General features: G+C 41.0%; 1 protein-coding gene across 1 annotated transcript in view; it reads right to left on the bottom strand.

Annotated features, from left to right (window-relative positions):
- Window positions 1-518: 518 nt before the first annotated feature.
- Window positions 519-24,301, bottom strand: part of LOC122802621 (cyclic AMP receptor-like protein A) — a 3,720,933-nt gene continuing 3,697,150 nt past the window's right edge. The window contains exon 14 of the transcript XR_006364962.1: window positions 519-726. The gene's annotated coding sequence lies outside the window, so the exon portion shown is untranslated. The remainder of the gene's footprint in view (window positions 727-24,301) is intronic.

Genomic DNA, 24,301 nt, shown 5'->3' with positions numbered 1-24,301 from the left:
ATTTGAACATGCCCTTAGCTTTCATAAAAATCTATAGCTTTCAAATGACTTGGTCTACTAGAAATAAAAGTTGATTTGTCACCAACTATTGTGCACAATTGACCATTACTCATCAAAGCTTTCCAGTTGTTAACAATGGCCCCTTTAACAGCATTGCTATCTAAACTGTGTGCAAAATACATGACAAACTCAAAACCATTTTTTGCATTAACCAGAGTATTTGTGTTTCATGTTGATAATCTTTACATGACTAAAAATGTAAAGCATGCCTATTACCTAGTACCATGTTAGCAGTACTGTCAAAAATGCATCTGGATAACCTCGTTTGACAAAGAACAATTAATCACCTTTTACATTCTATGAAACAGTTATCATCACTGATTAACCTAGACAGTCTAATAAGCAGCCTTTTAACTACATTATTTTTTACATTCAGAGGGTGATATCTAGTAAAACTTAAATATATAACAGATAAATAATACCATACATAAATATAATAAATACATGAATAATACAATACATAAATACACTGTCTGTGGTGCAACAGGCAGCAAACTTGCCTTTAGTGCTGGTAGATCAGAAGGATGTGCATTCTTTTCCAACTCCAGGTGACTGGATAACTGCCACTGCAGTGCAGCATTGAGAGGTGCTGCATTCCTGAGTGTGAGGTCATTCAGATAAAATGTTTAGTGGTAGTTCAGATAAATGTAAAAAATCCCAGGGCATCTACAGAAAAGAGTAGGAGTCCTTTCTTTAATACAGCATAAAACATATTTACATATTTACAGACAAATATATTTACATTTCTATTTCTTACTATTTATAATTTTCTTATGTTTTCACTGCTATTCTTCAATAACTGAGCCCCACTCCTTCTTCCACAAACATAATCAAATTTTTCTCAATATATCATCCAAAATACATTTCCCGTTAAACACAATTTAATTCAATCTTTCATTCCAAATAATCAATATTAAAAAATTCTTTCAACCCTTCACACATATTCTTTCTTTTATCTGTACATAATCATATTCATATCTGTTGTCATTAATAATCTCAAAAAATTATTTTTCACACAATGAATTCCAGATGTTCACCACTCTTTTATATTTAGAAAAACATGCCCTGTTGTCTCTCCCTCCCCTGCAAAATAAGCATACACTTTCAACTTTCTTTCCCGAAACCCTACCATCTGGGTACAACATTTTTTCATTATTTTAATGGCTTTAATCACTTCTTGTGGTAAATTTTCCTATGGATTTACATAATAACATTATTTCTTTGCATTACTATACCATACCCTTCAGTCTGTCTCTATATAATCAATTTTTATTTTCCATGTCGGTATTTTTTTACAATTTCCTTTATATATTTTAATGGGATTATATGACATCCATGCTATTTTCCCATTAATACTGAATTCAGCGGGTCTATATCACATAGTCAAAGTCTTATAACTTCAAACACGTAATGTTCGAACCATTATGTTCAAAGTTACAAAGCTTCAACTATGGATAAAAAAAAAAACAACGGAAAACAAAATAAACTGTTTTAAGCAGGGGGCAAGCCCCACCTGCACCCCCATGTGTGGGGGGGCTGCACCCACTACACCCTCCACTACTTAAATATACCAACTCCAAGATTGCACCCCATTGAACAAAATGGAAACCTATGCTTATAGAGATTTCCATTCAAACACTCAAACTTTTATAAATTCGAACTTATGGTCTCGACCATATGAGGTTTGAACTTGTAAAAGTTTGACTACATGATAGGAACCCAAATTCAGCAGATAAACCTCTTTCCTGAATGTTAATCTTTATGTCTTGTTTGGAAGACATATTTATTTAATTTCTTTTATTAACCCTTCCCATTGCATCATAACTACATCATTTTCCCAAATTTAATTCCTAGCAGCGATACTTCATTTATTGAAAAATATCCCCCAATTTTCACCACATCACCCAAACCCTTACTTTTATCTTGATTGAAGGTAATTCAATTACTGGTATCACCACCAGCTTTGGCATCACATATCTAGCATTGCTAATTTTATAAGCTACTTCATTCACTAACTCATTCATCGCCAATGCAAATAATATTTCACTCATTGGACATCCTTGTGTTATACAACACTTCATGCATATTTCTTTATTAAGCCACCCATTAAATAACACTTTTACTCTGTTATTCTTGTATGTTGACATACACACTCTTCTAATTCTATTACCTATTCCATACTTCACCATAACATCTCACAAAGCAGCATGTCTACCCTAGGTTTTACATCCTCCCTTTTACTCTATAAATTCTCTCACAACAATAACAATTTTTGACATCCCTTTCCTTTTATACTATACATATATTTGATTCTATAATATTCCTCATCCTTTCTTCCATTCTCCTCTGTACTATTCCCATAGACATTTTATAAGTTCTATTATTTAGTGTGATGTGTCTATATCCAAAGGAAGGTGCCGGCTTGACAAGTAACCAAAAAACAAAGCACCAGTTCTACAACGAAAAGGCTCAAAATGAAAGTCGAGGTTTAATAGGGCTTGTAAACACACCACAGCAATCCACAGTACACAGAAAGAGTACGCAGTGTAAATCACATCAAACGTTTCGTCAAACCTTCTTCAGACAATACAAAACACATAAAACCACTTGTCTGTTACTTAAATACAATTAAAAAAATGCCCACAACCAATAGAATAGGTAGGTTAATTAATTACATAGTAGTAAATATAAAACCTGTAGTGTGCCATTTTCAATACTAAAATAGAACACCAAGTCAATGAAATGTCCCAAAATATCCTATCTACATAGTGGATAAGCAATATATGTTATTGAATTTAATAAATACTTATTAAAACATGGTCATAATTTAAAAATATGGTCATTTATAAAAACTCACACAAAATTTTTTTATATATAATGAATTAGAAGTTATGTACTCACCATAACGTTCCATCTGAGTAGGTGTATTCATTTGTCTGCAACCTGTGGGTTATGGATCCGATATCGGATCCGAACCGGCATGCTTTTCCAGCTATGGATCCAAGCTCTCAGCTCCTCCCCTCACCCATAATGCCCTGCTCTACCCTCATGACCTCAGATCGAGTTTGCCAACAGCAACAACACCCTGAAAAGGGTAACAGATAATATGCAGGAAACTGAAAGGCCAGGGGGATAGGAGGGCGGGATGGTTACTGACAAATGAATACACCTACTCAGATGGAACGTTATGGTGAGTACATAACTTCTAAATCTGAAGTAGGAGATTCATTTGTCTGCAACCTGTGGGACAGAGTCCCCAGCTACCTGAATCTTGGGCGGCCATCATGGAAGGATATTCCGGAGCACCGCGGAGCCAAATGATGCTCTACCCCTAGATGCAAGATCCAACTTATAGTGGGAGATAAAAGTATGAGATGAAGCCCACGTGGCTGCTGCACAAATATCATCTAGAGGAATCCTAGCCTTGAAGGCTGCCGAGGTAGATACTGACCGGGTTGAATGGGCATGAACACCCTCCGGTGCGGGCCTTCCTGAAGCTTGATAAGCCAATAAGATGCACTGTGAAATCCAGCGGGACAGAGAAACTTTAGAAATTGGCTTGCCCAAATTAAATTTTGCAAAGGAAATAAACAACTGGTCGGATTGCCTATGACCAGCCATCCTGTTTAGATAAAATCTAAGTTGCCTGTGGACATCTAATGAGTGAAGCTTATATTCACCTTTGTTTTCATATTTAGGGAAGAAAACAGGGAGGTTAATGGACTGATTAATGTTTGCTTCAGAAGCGACTTTAGGAAGAAAGGACGGGTTGGTCCTGAGATAGACACGGTCCGGATGAAATACCAAGTAAGGAGGTTTAGCTGATAATGCTTGAAGCTCTGAAACTCTCTTGGCCGATGTAATGGCTACCAAAAAGGCTGTCTTGTAAGACAAGAATTTGAGATCCACCGTAGCCGCTGGTTCGAAAGGGGGGGCAGTCAAGGCCTGAAGAACCAAAGAGAGGTCCCAAGGAGGAACCGCTTGTTTTACAGGGGGCCTGAGAAGAAATGTACCTTTAAGGAAAATTTTACACAACTTGGCTGACATAAGAGGGTTAGAGTCATGGCCAGTGTGATAATGAGAAATTGCCGCCAGTTGTACTTTGACTGTGGAACTGCTGGCACCATCGTTAAAAAGAATGGTTAGAAAGTCAAGCACTAAGGGGAGAGGAACCGTGAAGGGATTCAGGCCTTGCCGCTCCGCCCACAAGGAAAACCGTTTCCACTTGCTGCGGTAGACCTTCCTAGTGGACGGTTTATGAGCTGCCACCAGAATTGCCTTAACAGGTGACGAAATACCGGGAGTCCTGATCAAGAGTGGAACTGGAGCAGCCAAGCGGTCAGCTTCAGGTTGTCCAGATTCGGAGGAGGTATGCAGGATGGATGGGATATCAGATCCGGAATGGGATCTAGAATCCAAGGAGGATTCACCGAGTGAGACCTTAGGAAGGGGAACCAGATCTGTCGAGGCCAAAGCGGAGCAATGAGCATCATTCTGCAACCCACCGAGAGGCTTTCTGAAGAACTTGGAGCATCAGAGGCAAGGGTGGATAAGCATACAGAAGACCGGGTGGCCAAGCATGCACCAGAGCGTCTCTTGGGAACCTCCGGGAGGAGGTATCAGAGCGAAAAAACTGTCGCACTTGGTGTTTGAGGGAGAGGCAAAAAGATCGCATGAAGGAGTTCCCCACCATGCGAATATGCGTTCCGCTACTTGACAATTGAGAGACCACTCGTAAGGGGTCAGAATGGTGCGACTGAGCTTGTCCGCCAGGATGTTGGACCGACCCGGAATGTGCGTTGCTATTAGAAAGCGGTTGGTGGAGATTGCCCATTCCCAAACTCTCATGGCTTCTCGACAAAGAGGGTAAGACCTTGTTCCCCCTTGCTTGTTGATGTACCAGACCACAGACATGTTGTCCGACTGAATCGCAATTGTTCCCAAGGGAAGAAAGTCCTGAAGTGCTAGCAACGCTAAGAGCACTGCTCTCATCTCTAGAACGTTGATATGCAGTAAGGTCTCTGAATCATTCCACGTGCCTTGGACGGTCCGGCCCGCAAAATGCCCCCCCCCACTCGAGGCGGGAGGCGTCCGTGGTCACCGTGGCGAGAGGGGGAGAAGCACAAAATGGGCGGCCCCCGTGGAGATCTGGGGAGTGAAGCCACCACAAGAGGGACCGCTTGCAAGCCTTGCTGATCGCAATGGGATGGTGCATAGGGAGAGCAAGGTATGACCACTGTACTAAGAGAGTCCACTGTAGGATGCGCATATTGAGCCTGGCAAGAGGGAGAAGTGCCATAGCAGACGCCATGGACCCTAGAGCCCTCAGGACCAACTCCGCCGGAACAGAACTTGAGTGGAGAATGGCCTGCACCTGGAGCTGCAGATTTTGAACTCTGTCCGCAGTGAGGAAGGCTCGTAAACTCCTTGTGTCTAGCCTGGCCCCTATAACATCTAGGAGCTGTGTGGGCGCCAGGTTGGATTTCTTTGTATTTATTGCAATGCCCAGAAAAGGAGCAAGATGGAGAAAGGAGTCTCCAGGTAGGGAAAGACCTGCACCCCCTGAAGCCTCAGGTGGGCCGCTACCACTGCTAATACTTTGGTGAACACCCTGGGGGCTGTGGTGAGACCAAAGGGAAGGACCCGGAACTGGTAGTGACTGGCTCCCAGCCGGAAGCGGAGGAACCTCCTGGAGCACCTGTCCATCAGGATGTGGTAGTACGCGTCTTTGAGGTCTATCGAGCACATCCAGTGATTTTCTCCCAGAAGGGGGAGAATAGATTGCAGAGTGACCATTCGGAATTTTTCTTTGGGGACTGCCAAATTCAAGAGAGAAAGGTCTAGAATTGGTCTTAGTTCCCCCGTCTTCTTTGGCACTAAAAAAACCTGGAGTAGAACCCTGATCCGATCTGGTCTGGAGGGACGGGCTGGATGGCTCTTTTCTTTAGCAGATGGCCAATTTCTGCCAAAGCGGCCTCCCGTTGACCGGGTGGAACGTCTGGGAGGGACTTCAACTTTGGAAAGTGAAGAAAAGGGATGCGATATCCTCTGGATATGATTTGGAGAACCCAGCGGTCTGATGTTATGGACTCCCATGCTGCTAGGTGCCCCGAAAAACGTCCCCCGACTGCCTCCAGAGTGGAGCAGCCGGGCAACCCCTCAGGGTTGCTGCGCGGGCCGTTCAGAGAAAGGTTCCCTGGACCCGAAGTTTCTGGGAGCCCCTCTGCCTCTAGGGCGGCGTCCTCCCTGTCCTCCTCTGCCACGGAAGGACTGGTTGTCCGAGCAGGCTGGGACTGCTGCGACTTCGGAACCACATCTTCTTCTGACCCTTTTGGTTCCTAGAGTAGGGCCTCTGGGGTGCAGAGAAGCGGATTCCGACGGCAGACAGCGTCTTCCGTCCTTCTCGCTCTGGGTCAAGCGTTTGTGACGGTTTTGCCAAAGAGAGCAGAACCATCAAAGGGGGCGTTCGCAAATGACACTTTGAAGGGCTCAGAAAAATCGCAGTGACAGAGCCAGGCCTGACGTCTAGTGACTAGGCCTGCCCCTGCGGCTCTAGCGGCGCCTTCCGTAGCGTGGGAGAGTAGCCGCATAGAGGTATTAGTAACTGACCTAAGAGTGGCCATGCGGGTGGAGTGCAGCACCCTGTCCTCCTCTGACATGGACTCTGGGGGAGATGCAGCGTATTCTTTAATGAGATCTCGCTGCATCCTAATGACGTGTGCCAAGTAGTTCAGCGCCCTTACCGAGAAGGTCGCTGAACTAAACATCCACTTCCCCAAGCGGTCCATCATCCGAGACTCCTTGCTCGGGGGATGGACTGAGAGACTCTCCTGAGCAAGTTCCCTCTTGGTGGCCGCCGTCAACATGGCATCTACCGGAGGCCCCTTACTCCAATGGGCACGGTCGGACGGTGGGCTAAGGATCCTATCGGGCCTCTTAGGAATTGGCTCCACGGTGTCCAGTTCCTTCCACGCCCTGGTGGTAATAAGGTCCACCAGGGGGTCGGCAGGAGGACACCCAAGAGGTAGACGGCCCGCTTCAAATGCCTCCAAGAACACGGACTCGTCCGAGGAAGACTTGGGGCAGACCACCCCTTATACGGAGCATTTCCATGATGTCTCCAAATGAGACATCCTCGGGGTGACCGTGGGGAGCCTTCCCCTTCCTCCAAGTCCGTGTCTTCCGTGAGAGACTCGGGTTAGTCAATGTGCCTCCTTTTGCACGTATGCTTGCGAGGGACATCCTCTGGGGGGCTGTCAGAGGACTCCTCGCAAGCAGCAACTTGTTCCATTGGAGCAACTTGGGGCACAGAAGCGGGCTGTCCCAAGGGCCGGATGGTGGAAGCCTGGCCCAGTGCAGAGGGAGCGCGGGACGGAGCCGAAACAAGTGCCGGGGGTCCGGAGACCCTCAACAGGGCCCTCTCCACTACATCAAATGCCGAAGGGGAGCCGACCTCGACCAAAGGATCCGACAATCGGCTCCCCCTCGGATCCGAAGAGTGGATCGGAGCCGGCGCCGAAGCGCTCAGATCCGAAGGGACAGTGCGCTCTGACACAGACGGCGCCGAAGGAGCACTGATCCCCCCGGATCCGAGGCTCGGATCCAGGCTCTGAGAGGTCGGATCCGATGCACTCGAGGGCAGGGTCGGATCCGAAGTACAAAGTACTATCGGCGCCGACCCACCCCGCCCGGCTCCAGCTGCTCCGAACCCGGATAGCGGGTCGGAGAAGGAGCAATCGGTTTGAAAAAGGGTGTTGAGCTCCCCAGAGGGGGGGGAGGCAAGAGCACTCCCATCTGCATCTGGGCCTGGATGAATCTTCTCATCATCCGGTCCAGATCAGCATCGAAGCTATACGTGGATCTCGACGAGGCTACCGAGGTAGGCCTGGAGTGCCTCCTCGATAGCCTCGGCGGAGATCAGGTCTCCTCCTCCTCAGGTCCCGTGAAAACACACTGGAGACCGGGCCGAAGGAGGAGACCGAGCCGACGATGGAGCCGACAGCGGGCCGGGGAGAAGCCGCTTGGCTGGCGGGGCGAAACAGAGGTCTCGGCCCGCCGCTTATGGTGCTTCTCCCTCCGGTCCTTTTCTAGCATCCCTCTCCTCCAACCAGAAACGGGAGGTTGAGTCCCAGGAGGAGGAGGGGTGCCGCAGAGGGAATAACCGTAGGCACGGTTACTCCGGAAGGAGCGGAGGTCGGAGCCGAGTCCGGCGGTAAAAGGCCCGCCAAAACAAGCTTGGACCTCCGCTCCTTCAATGCCCTGGGGTTGAACCCTGCACAAATGGAACATCCAGATGTGAGGTGTTCAACCCCCAGGCATCTAACACACCGAGTGTGGCCATCAGCTGGGGAAAGCTTATGGCCACACTCGGAGCATTTAGAAAATATAGACTTGGGTTGGTCTGCCATCCCAGTCTAACAAGTAGTTACCAAACTAAAGTAACTAAACAACCAAAACACACACAGGCCCAACACACACACTCTACGCCAACAGCGAGGGGAGGGATAAAACTTTTAGATTAACTCTAAAAAGTAAAAATATCAAAGGGGAAACCTACACTTTCACACAAAAAATCAATAAAAACTTCAAAATTCTGAAATTTAACAGTAAAACTAGCACTTAGCTTGAGAGCTTGAGAAACAAATCCAGTCACCATGCGCAGCAAACGAGATCTGGGGTCATGAGGGTAGAGCAGGGCATTATGGGTGAGGGGAGGAGCTGAGAGCTTGGATCCATAGCTGGAAAACCATGCCGGTTCGGATCCGATATCGGATCCATAACCCACAGGTTGCAGACAAATGAATCTCCTACTTCAGATCAATTGTTAATGAATGAATAAATAAAAACAATACTACACTCTACTGGCAAGATTTGATATTGCAACTTCCAACATTTAAAAAGTAATAAACATAGTAATAAAAAATGTTATAATATATTAGTGTTAATTTGTAAACTTTTTAAATATAAATTGTTATAATTTAGCTGCCCTTAATTTTAATACAGGTGCTAAAGAAAACATGTAATTAATCCCAGGGTATTTATTGGATTCTAAAATTATCTGCCAAAATAATTCTCTGTATTCTAATAATGTTTCCCACATTCCCCCTCTCGGGTCAATGGGTACTACCTCCACAACAAAAAATTCAAAACTAGAATCCTTACAAATGAATGTGTGTTTGTACAGAGAATTATTGGCACATGATGTTCTGATATCATATGTGTGTTCGTAAATCCTTTGTTTAATTCTTCTTTCGCTTTTACCCACATAAAAGGCGTTACAGTTCTTACACAAAGCGATGTAAATGATCCCTTTTGTGTTACAGTTGACAAAGGATTTACATGTCAAAGTTTTGTTTCTTGCAACTAAATAGCAGCTGTTACCTGTTTTTAAGTATGTACAATACTTACAGGCACCACATTTAAAAACCCCAGCTTTTTTCTTTCTTTTGTCAGTAATTTCTCTAGAACTCCTCTCTATAATTCCTTTTATGTTGTTACCTTTCTTATAAATAAATTTGATGTCATGTTCAAAAATATGACCAAGCTCCGAGACTTTAGAAAAATTAATCCATTCCTTTTCAAAAATTTTTTTCACTATACTAGATTGACCATCATAAGTGGTAATAAGACCTGAAACAAATCCCTCTTTAGGGTCACCACCTGAATGTGTTCCCACTACAACTTCTGACTTACCAAGTATTGGTGCAAATCTAGTTTTTCTCCCCTCAAGGACTTCATTCTTTATGTCCTCAAATAATACTTTTGGGTAGCCCCTTTGAGTGAACATCTTGTACAAGGTATCACATTCCTTAATAAAAGTTTCATCATCAGAAGTCATCCTACATATTCGGACTAGTGTGATGTGTCTCCATTTTATTTCATTCTTCTCATATTTCTTTCATATAAGTTTTAAAATCCTACCACATAATTCTTCATAAACAAAACTTTTCTTCAACCATTCATTCAACACATTTACAAAACACTTTCTTTGACAATCCATTAATTTATTGTATTTTCCATATCAGATACTCAGTCATCATTTACTGACTTAAGTACTGCATTCAATTTACTAATAGTAATTTATTTTTCAAATTCTTCCTTAACTCATTCTGGACATTTATTTACTTTCCATTCTTCTTATTTTACATCCTTATACTCTTATCCATATTTTCCATAAGCTGCACTATAATACTTATGATTTACTCTTGTGTTCTCACCTATCTTTTTACATTTTTAATTTCTCTCATTATAGTAATATCCCCCTTTACTAATTTTACCAACTATGCAGACACCTCTTCCCTTGTAATTAACACCTCTGCCTAAACATTAATGCTTTAGGTTTCATAGGTACTTAGGTACTTACTAGACTACTGATCCAGGAGGATCTTTAGAAGTCTAACCATACATTCCAATGAAGTTTTAAGCCCTTATATTTTAAGTACAAATAACTCAAAAATGAACAGAACATTTACATGTTGCTCCTAACCACAAGGGACAAGGGTGGTAAACCAGTGGTGAATCTGCAGTTACCTATCTAGAGAGGAAGACAATTCCAAAGAATTGGTATTCTCCAATATATATATATATTCCTACTTATTTATTTTATTATTCCTTACCTATTTATGTTGCAAAAGAGATTTAGATCTGTTGAGCAAGTGTCCGACAATTTGTATAGAGGAGAAGATTTTGGCTAATGCATGCAAAGTTATATTGATTACCAGTGTTAAAAGAATGCAACGGTGAGGATACAAGAAGTGAATATATCCTTTTTGTTCAAATCCTTCTGTTAATGAATCAAGTAAAAGACAATATGAGGTGCAAAGGAAAAGAGACTTTGAACGAATGAATCAGCTTGAGAGATATACAGATTCCTTAACTTTTTCTTGATTCCTTATATACCTTATATATATACATATATATATATATATATATATATATATATATATATATATATATATATATATATATATATATATATATATATATATATGGGTCTACTTCACTTCACTGAAATCCCATTTCACTGAGACCAAATCACCTAAAGTTCAAAACACTGACAACTCATTTCACTGAATCTCATTTCACCGACAGCTTAAAATTCACAAGACTAAATGGAAAACAATAAACAAACAAACTCACAAAACTAATGGCTACCTCTTTCCACAACTTAAAAACAACTTATATATCCTCTTAACAAAAAACAGACAATATAAAACTAAACTAAGTGGGGGGCTACGCGCCCACAGCTCCCAACATGGGAGGCTGTGCCCCTCACACCCCCAACTATATATACTAACTCCAGATCACACTACAGTGGGGAAAAGGGCATATACCTTTTACTTGCCTTACAGTACTCTACAAACTAACACATCAAGTCTATAGCTTACAATTCAGTGAAATGAAATTCAGTGAAATGAGTTTTTAGTGTTGTGAACTTTAGGTGATTTGATCTCAGTGAAATGAATGCCAGTGAAATGGGATTTCAGTGAAGTGAAGTATACACACACACACACACACACACACACACACATATATATATATATATATATATATATATATATATATATATATATATATATATATATATACATACATATATTTCCCCCATACCATGGTACACTCTTGTATTATTCTCTAAATTCTCTTAATACATTTTTATAAATGTTCCCACACTTCACTTTCTCTGCCTTTCTTACGTCATCCTGAGGCAATGAAAAACTACTTTATATACTTCTTTTTAAATTCAGTCCACCACTCAGATCAGTTTTTATAACAGTCCTTCATGGTTATATGATCCTTCCTTAATTGCAACACTTTCCACTCTACAATTTCACACTATAATTACTCATTTATGCTTGTTATTCCTTCTTCTACTTTAATATATTCCCTTTACTCTATCACCTCCATCCATATGGCTGAATGGTCTGAAAAATGTCACAACTGTATCGCAATCTGCTACTTCCAAGCCTTCTAATAATACAAAATAATCAATTACAGATCCAAGAGCCCCCATTCTGTAAGTTAATTGAATTTTGTTTCAAGCAGTCAATTTGCTATGTTTTATCACTTCCTGTATTTTTCACATCCTGTCCTTTCTTTTTACATCTCTCTCCCAAATCACAAAGTTCCATGCAATTATAATTTTCACATTATCTGCCACACAGTCTAATATTGGTGAAACAGATTCTCTCTTTCTTTGTAGTTATCTATGCATCCAGTGCTATAATTCTAAAAATATATCTCCACCTCATGTTTGTAACAGTTAGCCTCCCTATCCTTACAAATGTTGCATGTAGTAATTTCACAATTTTTTTTACATAACACAACCACTCCAGAAAAACTTTTACTTCCTAAGCTCTATATTATGTTGCCAGCCCCAGATTTTTCAGTTTGGAGTCTTTCTTTTCTTATCAGTAATGGTACACCCTCTAACATAAAAATATTCACTTCACATTTAGCACACAATTCCAGTATCCCTGTGATTCTTACAGTGTTAATAATACTATTCATATTTACTGAAAGTATTCTAAAATTGTTACTTTTCCTTGTTTTTAAATTTAGGGGAAATATTTTTAAATGTTCATTTTCTTATTCTTACTCTTTCCTCTACTAAATACTTTTCATGGATTTTGATGCAAATAATCCTTTATCCTCAATCCCTTCTCCTGACCTCTCTTACTGCATGCAAACAATCTCCTTTCTTCCCTCCATATTTTTCTTCTACAGTTTCATCTTCACCTAATTCACCCTCTCTCTCAACCTCTTGTTGTCCTTCCTCATGTATGTTTTTTCCCTTTCACCTTTTTTTTCATTATTTACTGTTTGTTCTTGACAGTCCATTCAAAAGTACCCCTTTTTTCACACAACCTGCCTTTAGGCATGCACCTTCTTGCTGTATGTCCTTCAGCCACACACTGGTTACATTGCATCTTGTCACAAACTTTAATTAAATAACAAAAGTCCTCACAGAAGAAACATTTTGGCTGGCCAGCATATCCTAATGTCTCTCTATGACAAGCCAGAAAAATAACACTTGGCAAGTGTTTCACCATTTTTCTCACAAATCAAAAGTGATTCCAACCTCCACCTTCCACTCCATAAGTTTCTCTCATCTCTAACTTTCACAATGTTATCAACAGTTTTGCATAACCCTGCATGCATTTTTATCATTTTCTTCCAGTTCATTGGTTCTAAATCACAAAATAACATTTTATACATTTAAGATACTGCCAGAAAATAAATGATTGTTCCATGAAAAAAATTATCCCTCTATTTGTTGCAAAGTTCCAGAAATGTCATCATCAGTCCCCCGGTGTCAAATGCTAAGTTACAAAAGTCTCTATCTCTTTATGTATAAAACACCAAATCTCTTGAGCTATAAACCCAGAACAGTTACCAACTTGGTCTATACCTTATAGCTGTCTATTACAGTCTCATTTTTGTTCCTGTTCTCACAGTTGGCCTTCTCTTTTTTATAAAACAGTTTTACTTTACAGTTTGTGGCTGCTCTCCCTTTTACCTGCTGTCACTGCTGCATATCTTTTAACTGATACATTTTCTATCACCACAAAACCAGACTCCTTCTCAGTTTGTTGCTGCTTTCCTCTTTCACGTTCTGTCACTGCTGCATAGGTTTTTAACTGCCACGTTCTCTGCTTCTACATCACCTCCTTCCTTTTCCACATTACAATCCTCAGAACTTCTGAAAAAGTTACCTGCCATCTCACCTGCATGAAACAGCAGATCTATCAACTGGATCCTTCTGCTCGATTATTTTCAACAGAACATCATCTGCAAACCTTCCTAAGGCTTCTTTCATCTGTACCATTCCAATGGAAACTCAAACTTCATTATCTATTGCAGCAGCCAAACACTGCTTATTTGTTATCATGCACCACACAGAGATCATTATCTACATTCTGATACTCCACTTTAAATATTTTTTCTCCAAATTTCATTTTCCACATCCAAACTCTCCAAAGCTTTTCTCTCCTCCTCTTTGCTGCTGCTTCACTTAGACTTCTTCCTTGCTGCTATAGGAGCCCTCTGATGCCATCTAACAGCTCCAAAGTTTAAGGAAAGCTCTCCGATGCACTGGCCAAATTTTCCTTAGTAGCAGAAATACTATCTTGGGTCTCTCCTGAAAAAAGGCCAGTAGCCTTGTGGGACTAACTGTGTCAAGAAAGGATATATAGATAGACATCTGTTAAAAAAGTATATTTTTTAAATATATAAGAAGAAAATGTTATTTGAATATCATTAAATTCTAAATGCACATCTAAATAATCAAGCAGATTGCAAATACAATCAAAATATCAGTAGTTTTTAAATTTGCACATAAAACACATAAAATAATTTAGCTGTCCTTTTTAAGCGCACACAAAAAATAATTATCTTACATAAAATAGAACATTGTCAAATGACTTCATTTTGTATAAATTATTGTGAGGGGATTCTGCTCAAACTTTTAGGTCTGAATACTCTTTCTTGTGATATTTAATAAGTGTATTCATAGGTTCTTTGTTTATTCTGTTAAAAAGATAATTCTAAAAATAAGGCATTTTCCAAGCAGAATCACATAAGGAAATGTGTTAAAATATAAGCCTTTTAGTACACATTTAAATTTAGCACATTCTTATAAGAAGGCAATATCTCAAATAAATGCCTCATATTTAAAGAATTGTGCACAATTTTTGAGTAAAATAGAGACAATGTTAGCATCAGAATCTGGGTTGTTCTTAGATAAAGGGTAGATTCAGTAAATCCTATACAGTCCACGAAGACAGTGCTGCGCACACTGTAGTACACTGTTTTGTATTCAGTAAGCAGCTCTTTGTGGTGTGTACAGCCGACCAAACATGGTAAACACCGTGGCATGCTAGTTACAACACAATCACTTGAATTGTTTGCTAATCAATCAATCCATGATGGAGGAGCTATTCAACAAGCTTTAAGACAACTATTTAGACTCAGTGCTGGTTTTCCTTGTAAATTCCAAAACCTATTGTAATACAGCCACAGAAAGGAACCTACACAAAAAGAATGTTATGGGCTGTTGTTGCTTTAATTTATTTGCGTGTACAACAGCTTGAACTCTATGCTGCTGCTGCAGCTGCAGCTGCTAATAAACCACAGCCAAGAAGGAGAAGAGTTTTCAGACCCTGTTTAACTTATCACAACCTGCATGAGGTGGAAATTTTACAGTGCTACAAGTGGATCGAGACACGCTACAGGAACTCAGCAACCTCTGTCATCCTCAACTTAGACCCAGGCAAACCAAGGGGAACCAATACCAGTGGAGACAAAGGTATGTGTAGCACTTAGAATTTAAGCTACAGGAACCTTTCAGAGATCAACAAGATACATGATGGGTGTGTCACAGGCATCAGAATCCAAGATCCTCCATCAGTTCATGGATGTTATGCTCCGACATCCCAGTGACCACTTATATTTTCCCCGTACTCCTCAGGACAGGGCCACAAATATGCAGGTGTTCTACCATGTAGCACATTACCCTGAAGTACTGGGTGCCATAGATTGTACACATATAAAAATCAAGGCACCACCAGGGAACAGGGAAGGATCTACATAGAGAGAAAGGGCTTACACTCCATTAACTGCCAAGTCAAGTGTAACTCTAAGGGAATCATCTTGACTGTGAGTGCTTGGCAACCCACACAGTTACCATGACTCACATATCTAGCACACCTACCAACTGTATCAGATGTTCACTAGGGGTGATATCCCATGAGGTCACTTACTGGGGGATGCAGGTTATGTACTGGAACCATGGCTGATGATGCACATCAGAAATACACACACACCCACTGAAAAATGCCATAATGAGCCACACGCTCAAACAAGAAATATCACAGAGCATGTGTCTGGGCTGCTGAAGTCACAGTTCCAGTGCCTAGATACATCTGGAGAGCAATGCAGTACAATCCACATAAATATACTGAAATCTTCACTGTCTGTGCCATGCTTCACAGCATTATCATGCAAAAACAGTTTCAGCAGGATCAATAAGGGGAAAGGGCACACATCCCACCACCTGTGGCAAGGTCACTACAGCCACAAGCAGGTGAAGAGTCAGAGGGAGAACCAGCAGCTGATGTGGGTGTTGGCAGACATAGGCATGCTCAATATTCCCCTGTATTGGCTAACAGGCAACGCATAGCACACTCACTCACCACCTAAGAGGCTAAAACCTTCATCCTACACACATACATATAGTAACATTGATGCCAGGCAATGGTCACATCCTTCACCTACCCATGTAATGGCTGTGTACTCCTAGCATCAGACAGACTCAGCCCTGAACTGAAACTGTAGCAACTGCTGGATTTACAAGGTAAGTGGTGAGCCCAAAGTATTAAAACTAAATTGTGTAATAATACAAATGATGGCATATCCTTGCATGTTGTTATTTGGTAATGTAAGTAAGTAAATGGTGGGTGATTTGTACAGCAATAACTTCAACATGTGACATTAGAGACTTATGCGAGTACATGTGTCCTCTATCAAGTAATAGGCCTCATTCATCAAAGATTCACATATTCACATTTGTCCTCTATCAAGAAATAGGCCTCAGGCATCAACGATTCACACATTCATATCTCTCAAAAGTACAGATGTCACTGAATGTCCACAGATTGGCCTCATACTTTTGTACTGGCAAATCATTAAAGAGAGAAGTTAGAAACGAATGAAACACATTTCAGTTTCAGACTTCATAACCCTCAGAAGAGTCTTAAAAATATTGATGCAAAAACTGTTTTGATTCTATCAGCTGTCTAACTTTGTAAGACCAAAATATGTAAAAAGTACAATAAGGAAAAAAACATCGCAAACACAGATATACTAAGCACTAAGTCAGCTATGCATCCTGAGCATGAGACACAAAGCTTATGTACCCCTTAATTCAAAAGATAGAAAACAAGGATATTGCATAGTTATCATCACTTGCACAGGGTGTTGTGGGGTGTGGTGGTGTGGGACAGGAAGCCTAAGTTGACACAAAAGGTAAGTGAGTGCATGTGAGTAAGAAAGAGAAACAGGCAGACATTTGGATAAAGTAACAAATGGCCACTGAGACAGAATGAGCTTTAAGCCTCACAGAAGAACCATGTAACTGTTGTGTGTGGCTGCCAAGCTCTGTGCCAATTCAATGTCTTGGTATATCAGACAAGTGTGAGCCATGCATGGTAGAGGTGGCAGTTCATCATTGTTGCACCTGACCAAGAGAAATGGCTCTGCCAGGAGTTTAACTGGCACATCCATGCCCATGATCAGATACACTGCTGCTACCTAAATGTGGCTGATGCCTTCTGAACAAGCTCTCCTCATGAGGATGCCTGGGACCATGACCCCATGGCCTGCCAAGTCTGGGTTTGGACATCTCAATCACTGACAGAGCATTGGAAGTACTACCACCTGATTGGCCATGGCCACTTTGGTTAACATCATATAATGTGGCTGACCTACACCTATGTGGATGCCATCCCCCTCCCAGCAAATGTTCTATCACAGACACCACCTGTTCCAACGTGTAATTCATTCAATCCATTGAATCGGCAACATGGTGGAGGTAGTCACACATCAGCCTTTGCCACATCTAAAACCCTAAGCATTTCTCTGGATCACCTATTGGAACACGCCTGCAACTCCATGGCAACCCTAAACATATGTTGAGTGGCATGGGAAGGGACACCTGGATCAGGTGGTGGATGGACAGCAGGCCTCCTCCGAGAATCCCCAATAACCTTCCTGCATGATACCTTGCCTGGACATTGGCAATGGCCAGAGTCGACAGGCACTGAAGCCACAGTAACCACACTACCCTGATAAAATGTCACACCCTCCACCTTGTACAATATCTGATGGCTTCCTGGAATGGGTTGGCATAGGCCTACTGGCTGTGCATGATGGAATTACTGCGAATGGCTGAATGTCAAACTTAGTGTCAGATTCTACCTCTGCACCACCCGACTGTGCCTGTGTATGGCCATTATTATAATCAGAGTCTGCCGACACTCTGACATCAGGTAGTAAGAGTCCTACACTTCCACTGTCAGGATCACCTGTGATAATAAGCAACAAACACAGGAAAGAAATTAATACCTACAGTACTATAGTCCAATATATGCTAACAATCTAACAGCGGTGCCACTAGTACAGACAGTACAACAATACACACAACAGTCCTGACACCCACATCACACATATGGATAAAATAAATATTTCTTTGAACTGCTCATCAGTACTGACATAAAAATGTTTGGATTATCATGTGCAGATGATTCTTGGGTTCCTATGGAGGATGGTCCTGGAAGACGTTAAGCAAAAGGTAAGGGCACAATCATCACAATTAACAGTAATACAGGGGGTTAAAACCTTTTCCCCTTTATATATCCATTAATGATACTTTAAAAAAAAGGCTTGGATGACACTTCCACCCCAAGCTCATGTGTAATCAAACAGAAAGTGTTGTTAACTGCATCAAACTTCAATTACTCCCTCTCAAACAAAATATGTTAAACAGAACTTAAATATTGCTGTCAATATTTTATCTCTCAAGCAGAAAGGCATCATGCTGCCTAAATGCTTCGATAATCACTTCATTCTCAGGGTCACTGAAGGAGGGTTTGCAGATATTGGGATGCCTGTGTGCCATAGTCTTAGGTGACAAAACACAAAAGAAAGATAATACACATAGGAATCACATAAATAAAAGTCCTGCTTAAACATAACACATAAAAGGTAGTTTTTCAATATTACCATTACCCCACTGAAGAAACAAAAAGCAGTGAAGATAATCAAATATAAAAAAAGGATTTATGTGGTTGATATATCACAGTCACACATAAAGCAAGGTTGGATCCAAAACAAGGAGAGTAACAATAGCAAAGTAAACCTCTGTACAAACAATTTTGTTTGTGCCATCACAGAAATGTAACTTGACTCCCCCACCCTCAAAAACAGGTGAATGACAAATTTTCCAAACAAACCATTAGTGAACTGCTAAAAGTGCTATGAAATAGACCGTACCAAAACATATGTTCATATTTATCACAGAACATTAAATTTTATGCAATTGCCAGTCATCTCTTCCTGTCACCAGCAGGTGTCTATAGGCCATCCTAGAAGAATAACACCCCTGTGCCATTGACATTTCACTGAAATAACAATAGAAGACTGTAAAGAGAAAAATAGTTGTAACATTAGCACTTATGATGACAGTAATGCAGGGGGACTATACTGGCTCCAAGTACAAGTCTGAGGCTTGCAATAGTCTGGCTAAGGCTGTATCCAGTGTAACTGGTGTCTCCCATGCACTGCAGAACAGTGCAGGCACCACTTTAACAACCTAAAAAGGCGCAAGAGGGATATAGTCAACCAGTGGTTGGATGAGTTCCAAACTAGAAACATCCCACAATAGTGTAAATATGCTACTAAAGATAATTTATAATATACAGAAAGCTAAATATAGGCAAGACTGGTATGACAATGGTCTTCTGTTCTTTTCTTTGATTTTCAGAGCTAATTCTGAAATAGATGCAAACAGGCAGGCCCATGCTGAGCATTTAGAGAGACTGAGGGAAGCAAGTGGTATGTATGTAGCACAAGAGAATTATTATTATAGCGTTAAAATTTAAAGAAAAAAAGTTTTCTTTTTTATACAGTAGTAGCAAAGTAAGCATGCATATCCTAACTGGAAAGGCAAGTATGTGTGCATCAGTCTGTAGCACAAACCAATCTGAGGAGTCAAGTGTAAGACTGTAGTCAGAGGTTGTTGGTTCAAATACCACAAGTAGCAAGTATTAAATACTGCAATTCTTTAATAATATTATATAAATTAGATTCTACACAAGTGGCATAAATGCCCTGCTGTTAACTTTAATCTCTATAATCAAACCAACCAAATGTGCAATATCTGCACATTCCAAGGATTACTTTCAGCAATCTGTAATTATAGTTTACAGTTGTTAAGTATACTTGAATGTAAAAGTTCAGATAAAATATTTGCACTATTGTGAAAATACATGATGTCACATATGATGATAATAAATCTTTGTTTTCTCTCACCCCAACCCTTTTCTCTTTTTTATTTTCTATGTGTCATCAAAATGTCTCCATGTCATCCATCTGTAAAAAATCAGTAAATGCTTCATGGCTCAGGGAGGTAGGCCAACCCCAGTCATTCAGCCTCCATTTTAACATCTATAATCTGTTCAAAAAATAGAATCACACACAACACACATAAGTAGCAAAAAAAAATGGAGCCCTTCACTTTTTGGCCTCTGTGTTTGCTCAGAATTTGGCATCTCGACAGTTAATGGCTTTTCTGTGGTGCAGTTACCTCTGCACAATGCCACTTAAACACATTGCTTGGCCAGTGTAAAACTTCACAAAATTGAAAAACCTCCAAAGTGTGGGAGGGGGTCTTCACCCCCACACCTCTTAACTAAATATACCAACTTCAATATCGCACTACAGCGGGGAAAAGGGCAAATTCCCCATGCTGGACAAGCATTTTTTTCCCTAGGAAAAAATTTGATGAAACAGGTGTTCAACGGAGTAAGATTTCAACAGTTAGCATTTGGCAAAGAGCCGTTAGCTGAAAAGGGTTTTTGTGGATCTAATATAGACCCAAAGAAATGTGTCAATGCATTTACACCTGCTGCCACATAGTCAGCTAAGCAACAGGTGTGCTTCATACCCTCAGTACTGAGAGCTCTCATAATTTTAGCAATGAGGTTTGCTTTTGTACACTGCCTAACTATGTGCAAACAGGGAAAGAAGTAGAAATGTGTATCTCGCATGGGCAAACACTTTGCCATCCATCATGCAAACCCACTGCTAGACAGTGCACTATGGAAAGTGCACAATAACATCTATTACTTATGTTTACTGTCCATTTAGTCTTCATCCCATGAAAGTACACATAAATACACAAAGGGAAGGCAATTTTTAAGGAAAGAACACATACTTACACTGTAGCTATGTGTTACCTGCCCCCATGCACTTGAAACTTGGTGTCTCATTCCTTGTTCCCAAATATATCAACTACAGTACAGAAATAAATAAAAAAATGCTTTATTATATACCTTGGACATCTTCATACTTGTAGTAATGTGGACAGTTGTTTACATTTAGTTTGCAATACTGTCTATTTAAGGTATACCTGCCCATTGGAAACACAGCAGCAAATGCTACATTTTGCACACTCATCAATCTAGTAACATGCAGATCCTTAATATCTTAATATTTGTACATGGCAAGCTATCCATTACATTCAGGCCTCCCAACATCTTCTCAAAAACATCCAAGGAGAATGTCATCCATTATAAATTGTTCTGCAGCCTTGTAAAAGTCAGAGTTGTGCCACTGCACTTGCATTAAGTATTGAGTTTTCTAGTCTGTATAGTTAGGTAAGGGTTCTAATCTCACTGCAGTCAACTGGGAGGTTTGTGTGTGTGTGTGTGTGTGTGTGTGTATGTGTGTGTATGTGTGTGTGTGTGTGTGTGTGTGTGTGTGTGTGTGTGTGTGTGTGTGTGTGTGTGTGTGTGTGTGTGTGTCTATCTAGTCAGAAGAGCGTATGTTTGTATCCTGTAGTTTTCACTCCAATCCCATAGATTGCCAATATTTTAACACTTGCACATGTCTACACATCCATTTCATGCAGGCCTCCCAACATCTTCTCTCCAATATCCAATGCCATCATCCACTATATGTTGTACTCCAGCCTTGTAAAAGTCACATTTGTGCTGTGGTGCTTGCATAGCATACTGAGTTCTCTTGTTTGTGTACTTAGGTAGGGTTTCTGTTCTCACTGCAGTCAACTGGGATTTGTATGTGTGTGTGTGTGTGTGTGTGTGTGTGTGTGTGTGTGTGTGTGTGTGTGTGTGTGTGTGTGTGTGTGTGTGCATGCATTTGTGCACTTGCTTGACATTAGAGAGAGCACTTTACTCCAGCATGTAGGACACTGCTATTACCATCTTCTCCTCACCAGACACTACTAAAGTCATCATCTATAAACTGTCTGCCACTCTCCAAGTCAGACTTGTGCTGTGACCCTGGTCTTAAATACAGAGTTCTCTAATTGGTGTACTGAGATAGGTAGGGTTTCTGTTCTCACTACAGTCAAATGGGGAGTGTGTATGTGTTTTTGCACTTGCTGGGCATTAGAGAGAGCATTTTACATCAGCCTGTGTGACACTGCTATTACCATCTTACTCTCACCAGACTCTGCTGATGTCATCAGCTATAGCTGATTTCTGGTTGTGCAGTATTTCCATCAGGGCATGGTCAGAGACTGGCCTGTAGGTCAAGCACAAGTCACCTCATCCTATATGAAAGACCGGGCTTTTGGTATATCCACATACATCATGGCATAGTTTATAGATCATATATTTTCTTGGTGAGAAACCCCTGTGGTCTCTCCAGCTGCTGCAGGTGTCTGGTGAGGTTCATTCAAAAGGAAGCATTACACTGTATTAGTGTTCTGATGAGGGTCGAGTATAGTGCTGTTATAACGGGTATATATTATATATTCGAAGCTTCAAAATTTCGAACTTCATATGTTCGACAACATATGAGTGAAACTTGAATCTTTGGATATATAATGAAAATGTAAAATAAAACATTTACATTAATGCTCTGAGAAGGGGGGCAAGCCTCCCTGCACCCTCCACACCCCCCTACTTAAATATACCAACTCTGAGACAGCACATCAGTGCAGAAAAGGGAAATGCTCCCATTCTGCACGTATGGAGCCATTGCCTTTCACTTTCAAACTTTTCAGAGTTCGATCATATGGTGTCGACCATATGACATTTGAACTTTGAAACATTCAATAATTTAATAGGGACCTGTTATAACATCCTCAGATCTGGATACAATGGCCTTACTTATGAGATGCATGATGTAGCCTTTCCATACCACTGTGGAAACTTGGTGTTCAAAGTCCAGTTTGCTATCTATGTGTGTTCCCAACTGTTGCACAACTGGGTTTAAGCATAGAGGGGCTGTCAATGCTGTAATTAGTGGGGAATTCCACTTTGCAGAAGAAAAACATAATGACAAATGTTTGTGTTTATTTGTAGACTGTGTGGCTTTGGCACCAATCATTTGTCCATGTTAGCCCCTCGTGTAATATGTTAACATCATTGGTGGACTCAGTGATTGTACCCAATATGCAATAATCAGCAAACTTGGTAAGCCAAAGGCCATATACTTTAGCCTTGACTGTCGAGAAATAGAGTCCAGAGTACCTTCATCCAGGCCTATCACACAGAATCAATGGGCTGTGACAACATCACAGATCACCTATAGCATGACACAGAACATACATCGATCTGACACAGTTGGATACACACTTCAAAACACCCTCCAGATGGAATATGTTCCTGTAGAAGGGTGCACATCAACATGCATCTGTTTGAGTGGGAGAGGGGATCAGCACCTTATGTAATTAGATATAGACACATCCTGAGTCTCCTCACCTGTGAGGTAGACCAACAAGTAATAATGGACCTTTTCTAAATGTACACTGGTAATAGCCCAGCTGTGTGCAAAAGACATGCATGAATTGTGAAAGCTACATTCATGTCTGTTACATCTTTTAGATTTCCTCAAAAAGGTCATCGAGGGAATGCCTGATGACAACACTAGCATCCTGTGAAACTTGACCATGCCAAGGCATCTGACACAAATCCATACGGAGGTATGCACTCAACACTGTCAGAAGTGGCCATAAACACCTATATCACCAAGTGGCAGAAGAATGGATCATATATGTGGCATTTAAATATGTTAAAATGTGTGAAGTGACCTATATCTCGAGTCTGGATCAGGTCTGTACATTAAGGCTGTATGCTAGGCCCTTTCCTGTCCATTATTTAAGTCACAGACATAAAGAATGACATATACATCCTATGTCCAAACAGCTGTCTGGAGGACTACAGATTGTGGGCAATCATTGACTTCAACTGTGATATTAGTATAATACAGACAGTATCAACACACACCAAAGATTGCTGACACAGCCATGACAACACATGAGATGTAACAAAAACATGGGGGCATTTGTTACATTATGGAAACAAATGCACAACCCACCTATAATGTAGACATCACATCCCTACAAGCAGACCAAGCGGTATGTGACCTGTGTCCTGGGGTAGATGGTATGTGGAATATCCACCAGCATGTGGCCATAGTGGTGACTACTACCTTA

The sequence above is a fragment of the Protopterus annectens genome, chromosome 5.part0 (assembly GCF_019279795.1).
Source record: "Protopterus annectens isolate FY-2018-M chromosome 5.part0, PAN1.0, whole genome shotgun sequence".
Taxonomy (NCBI): Eukaryota; Metazoa; Chordata; order Ceratodontiformes; family Protopteridae; genus Protopterus; species Protopterus annectens.
This window is presented reverse-complemented; position numbering and strand designations above follow the sequence as displayed.